Source organism: Rhipicephalus sanguineus, chromosome 3, assembly GCF_013339695.2.
Source record: "Rhipicephalus sanguineus isolate Rsan-2018 chromosome 3, BIME_Rsan_1.4, whole genome shotgun sequence".
Classification (NCBI taxonomy): Eukaryota; Metazoa; Arthropoda; class Arachnida; order Ixodida; family Ixodidae; genus Rhipicephalus; species Rhipicephalus sanguineus.
In genome coordinates, this window is record NC_051178.1 from 50,977,191 (window position 1) to 50,983,493 (window position 6,303).

Genomic DNA, 6,303 nt, shown 5'->3' on the forward strand with positions numbered 1-6,303 from the left:
TTACTAGACGGTGCTGTTTTGTTTTCTGTGGCGGCGCCGAGTGCACGATCTGGTTGCTCACGTCTTCCTCGAGCTCAGCAAGTTTCGAAACGCAAATTCGCTCCCTCTCTCTCGTCAAGGTTTATATATGTATATATATATCCTATATATTAATATAATATATATATCTATATCTCTATATATATATATCTATATATATACATCCAGGAATGTACCTCACCTGACGATCTGTGTATATCGGCGTAGTCGTTGTTTTTTTTCTGTTTTTTTCAGGAAACACCTGTTTTTCATAGCAATGTAGATGCGCTGAGTGAAGCACAAACGAGCAACGTAACAAGGAACAGGACTAGTGATGCGCAAACTTTCAACTGCTGAAACTTTCAGCTTTCCGAACGTGTTTTTCGTAGGTCAAAGTATGTGCACGTGGTGTGTTCGCGACCTTTCTTTTTATTCGGGAAACACGTGTTATTCTTTTGTCAGTCAAGTATGTGCACATGGTGCGTTCTCGACTCTTTTTCGTCATGTTTCATACTACTCTCTTTTTTTTCTCTTTGTATGTACCTTTTCTTAACTTTTTTCTCTCTCCCTCTCGCTCGGAGAACGATGATATAAAAGCGCATCGAAGCTGGTATATTTCATCCTGATGAAGATCGGTCTCCGATTGAAACGTCGACAAATAAACAGTTTTTAGAAGCGTTACCTTTTTCCATATATATATATAATATATTATATATATATATATATATATTATATATATCTAATATATATATATAGATATATATATGCAAGGATGACTTCAGTATATCTGGTAGGAAATTCAGAAACGTACGAAGCACAAGGTTTACTATATATACATAGTAAACGAAAACGAAGAAGTTGATGCGCCACTGGCTGCCCTATAAAAACCCGATGAGGCAAAAGTAGTTCTTCATTCGCGTTTTTAAGTGATGCTCCCGTAGCGAACTCACGGACGAACATTTCAGCATAGAGCAATAGTGTGGTGACCACTTCTAAATAAAGAAATGAAAATCTTTGCACCTGTGCCTCAAGGTGGTTCCACTCTGGAGGTGACGTTTCCAGCCTACTTAACGATGGCTACTACTTCCCTAGTTCGGGGATCTGAGAAGTTCTTCCAAGGTCAGTTTAGAGGAAGCTCTCAAGAGCGATTTTATGGAGGGGGGATAAACCCTCGAATCACCACAAATGTGACTTTGCTTAGCCTTAACTTCCCCTACAATTTTGAGGAGTTGAATACTCCATTGGTAAAAATGGCTAGTCTTTGTGGACTGTTCTAGCAGTCAATTTGTACATATAAAGGAAGGTCTTTGCTCATATGCCAAATGCGCAGCGACGTCCGAGTGTTTTCGTGGAAGTATACTTGTCTAGCTCCTTTTTGTCAGATCTTTCGTGATCAATTACAATTTGTATTACTCAGAAAAACACCCAAACAAGTTTCGATCACTGATTCTTCCACTAGAAATGATTAACAGTCTACGTTGACAATTTGGATATATGATGCTGGCCCGACAGTGTAACTGTTCCGCAGATGCTACAGAAGATTTTCTGCGGTTGCATGAGGGCTGCAAAGGAGCCGAGGAAACCCCACACAACATATCAGACAAGTGAAGTGTGCTAGGTGAAAGTAAGTAAGTTACAGTAGTCAGCGCTTCTTAGAGGAATCAATTATTGCTACTGCCGGGTGCTTGACGAAACTAGCCTCTTCAAGTTGCTGCTTTGATTCAGAGAAAGCTTCTCGCAAAGCTAGTCTTCGATTTCTACATCGAGCGCGGGCTTCAGGAGGTGATAATACGATTTCATCACATTTATTGTGACGAAAGGTGGATATCGTATATGAAATCTGAATCCTTGGTCCAGCCATTTAACGACCAGGCATATTTCAGAACAGGACCCAAGCAGGTGGATCTCACATCATCATTGAAAGCGTCTACCTTGACTCCTTCTAGGGTTCAGCTTATTGACGCGTTTAGAGTTGACTCCAACAATATCACTAGTTGTCGATGCTGGTGTGTGTGTTGCTCTTGAATACCCAGTATCTGCTTTAGCAAACATGTCCGGCGTGAAACTTGACTATCGTCCCGCGATCATGGCTGCTTCTGTGTCACTGCTCGATATCCAGTGTCCTTAAAGTAAGTTTCACTGATTGCTAGAATTCAATGTTTTCGAGCGTCGTGAGACCACTGGAAAAAAGACTTGAAAGTCTTGAGTACTGTCGCCGTCGCGCATGTCCACCGCAGCATGGCCGTCCTAATTGTCGCGCTCAAACGTAAGGTGACCACCACTGTTGCGGGATACACTGAAGGCCACACGCATAATTCTTCGGTGTGAGAGAGCACCATACTCTAGGCTGCTGTCGTAGTGGATTCGTGGTCAATGTGCTCGGATGCTGACCTGAAAGACGCGGTTCCGATGCCGGCCGCGGCCGTCGCATTTATATGGAGGCGACATGCTACAGGCCCGCGTATTGTGCGATGTACGTGCAAGTGAAAGAACCCCAGGTGGTAAAAATTATCCGAAGCTCCCCACTACACCTTCTCTATACCCTGAGTTGCTTTAGGACCTTAAACCCTATTAACATAGGCGTGCGCAGGGTTGCCCATCAGGGGGTGGGGGGCAAAAGTTCATCGCAGCGCCCCCCACCCTACTAAGTCAATAGATGGGGCAGATTTTGTGCCCCCCCCCCCTCTTAGTGGACTAGAAGGGTCAACGTACGGGGCAGATTTTGTGCCCCCCCATCTTAGGTGATAAGGGGAGCGGCCGCCCCCCCCTGCACCCCCCCCCCCTTCCTGTGCGCACGCATATGCCTATAAACAAACCAAACCAACTCTACCATCATGTAATAGTTGGATTTATTTGATATTTAGTACTATCACTGCTCTTAGGAATACTCGTACATCGGACGCCCTCTTCTTCTCTTTCTTTATTGTTGCTGATAACTTCATGAGCTCCGTCTCATGCTACTGTTACAAGCGATACAATGTAATGCATATTTTCGAGGAAGAAGAGAAAGAGCAGAGGAAGGCAGGGAGGTTAACCAGAAGTTTGCATCCGGTATGCTACCCTGCACTGGGGTTGGGGAATAGGGGGTTGAAAGCGAGAGAGAGAAAATAAATAATAAGAAAAAAAAACAAGAAAAACAGTCACAACCACACACACACAAGAGCGCTCCGCTCAGAGGCGCTCTGACAGACCAGTGGATCGCAGGAAGGCGAGTAGTGCTTGTAAAGCCTTCTTCTGCGACGTTATGTCCGGACGATGGCGTAAAAGTCTTTCTTCTGATAGAGGCTGGTCGTCTATCTTGTTGAGAGCATGGCAAAGAGATTGTCTCTGTGTTCTATACTTCGTACAGTCACACAGAACATGCCGAATCGTTTCTTCGTCGCCGCAGTGTTCCATATTTTCGAATTTCATGCATAGGTATATTTCATGCATAGGTATATGTACGTTCATATCAAGGATATGGAATGTTACACAACGCAATTTATTTCTTTTCGTTTCACAGTTGTTATGTTGATTTTAGGGCGGTCAGCGGCTATCAATTAGGCACATATATTCCTTCTGTAAAGTTAGAAGAGTGTCGCGGCAACGTAAATGTTGGAATTGAAGGTGTGTTAATGCTGACGACTTCCGCAAACCACCATTTCCTGAGAGCCCCCCTTAGTGCGGGCATGCGCTATGTTCGAGGCCTATCTACATGACCATGGGTGCCACCATTGTGTAGTTGGCACTGTTTCCTCCTTGGGTATGGGAATGAAGGACAGTTGCCTGGAAGGAAGACAGGGCAACTGTCTAAAACATAATTCCTATGTGATGCACGCATTTCTTCTTCCGCTGTTGTATTGCTCTTTCTAGCCCCATAAACACATGCAAAGGATCACTCGTTACATAATAGGGTGTGGAAAATAGCTACGCTAATCACACAGGAATTGTTAGTACAGTCATTGTATGTCGAAATGTCGATGGCTTCATTTAGCATATGGCGACGCACACCGGGTGAACGGACGACATGAAACAAGCAAGACATTCACAAGTGACGTTTCACAAGTTCACAAGTGACGATCTTCAAGTGACGTTTATTGTGGAACGAAGCCACTAAAGTACGCACTTTTCAACGCACGCGTTTTTGACGCTTGGCAGGAGCATAACACAGTGATTGATTACAAAACGCACGATGTTATTCTGAATCAAACTCTCGTATGAGTCATTCAATGACAAATGTCCCAGCTATCTCGGCGACCATCTCCAATGTATTCGAAAAACATCGTGCTGGTATACTCCATTGGGAAGAGTGCATTGCTAGAATATTTTGGAGCCAAAAATTTGTGGTGACGTGCGCGCCTTCCGAATTTAGCAGAATATCGTTTGAGTCGTCTTAGTCAGAAAATTTATAAAAAAATAAAGGCTTTTCTTTTTCAGATATGGCAATCCATGGTAAACTCATATCTTCCTTCCTCTCAGAAATTTCTACCGCTTTTATGATTTTCCTTGAGAACGTACTTTTTTCCTTCATAAACCAGCTTCGCTCCTGCAAACACAGGCACGCAGCCGCAACCACCATAGCTTCTCTAAGAGGCCGCTACATGCCGTGGTGGTCTATGGTTATGGTGCTCGACTGCTGACCCGACGGTCGCGAGATCGATTGCCGGCCGCGGCTGCCATATTTCAATGGAGGCGAAATGCTAGAAGCCTCTGTACCTAGCTTTATGTGCGCGTTAAAGAACACCTGAGGGTAATAATTTCCGGAGCCGCGCACTGCGGTTTGCCTAATATTAATATAGTGGTTTTGGAACGTGAAACCCCCACAATTATATTACTAAGAAGACCCTAATACCACTGCTGTAAGAAGGGTGATGGCTACCTTGCCTTACATTGCTGGGATTTTCGCTGCGTGCCTGCGTTGGAAGAAACGAAAGTGGTGAACAAGCAAAAACTAGTTAGCACGGGAATTTGTAGAAGCGGCAGAGATTTCTGAAAAGAAAGAAAATTCCAGAAATTATCTATAGCTTGCACTAAATGTGAAAGAAATGCCTTAAGGTACAAATGCATGGCAGTGCTAGATATTCTTTTTGTTTTGCTTCTTGTTGTTGCTGCTTTCGCATATGTGTCATTCCACGCCAAATGTCTCAGCCATGTTGGCGACCACCTGGATTGTATTCGAAAAAAAATGTGTGGATTTACTCTTTGTAAGCCTCCCGGTTTCTGCTCTGTAGGTGAGTACCGGTAAGATGCAGCTGTTACATACCTTGCTCTTGAGTGACACTTTTGTACGACACCATAAAGTGGTATTCCTGAAGGCGAAGCGCCCAACGTGCGAGGCGACTAGAGGGATCACGCAAACCGACTAGCGAACATAAGGAATGATGATCGGTAATTATCTTGAATGGTGTTCCGTAAAGATAGCACCAGATCTTCTGTAGAGCGAAAGCAGCTGCCAGCCATTCCTGTTCAATAGCCGTGTAACTGCGTTCAGATTTGTTCAGGCAGCGGCTGGCATATGTGACATGCAGTGCGCCGCTGTGACGTTGTACGAGGACCCCTTCTATACCAATTCTACTACCGTCAGTGTGAACCTGAGGCAGGCAAGCTGGATTAAACTTCCGGAACAGTGGTGTTGACGTTGGTATAAACTTATTTGTGGGGATGAGGCGACACGCCATGGTGTGCAGCCGAAGGCCGCATCCTGTCGCAGGACACTTGTAAGCGAGTATAGAATTTCGGCAAACCGGACAATAAGAGGACGAAAATACCAAATAACGCCGACAATTAATCGAAATTCTCCTGATGACTGTGGTGGTTTGAAGGAGAGAGAGAGAGCGAAATGTTTTAATGAAAAGCTGGAGATTCGCCTGACATGCTACTCCAGGTGCTCCAGGAGGCGGCTGCCAAATCTTACGAGCATCGGGCCGGACGCCATTCTTGTCGACTAATGCTCCAGAACCATTTGGCGTTCGCGAGAACGACATTCCTTTCAATTTAGAACTAGTCCAGCTTTCTCAATGCACTTGACAACACGGCTGTAGTGGTTGTCATGTCATTGAAAGGAACGGCCAAAGAATACAACATCGTCAAGGTAACGCATGCATATTTCTCACTGTAGACCACGTGGTACTGTACCCATAAAACTTTGAAAGGTGGCAAGAGCATTACAAAGACCAAAAGGCACGACGTTAAATTCGAATAGGCCATCTGGAGCCACGAAAGAGTCTGTCCATTGTGTTCAGGTTCCATAGGTATTTTTTTGCCCATGCCCCGATCGCAAATCAAGTGCCAAGAAATAAGAAATAG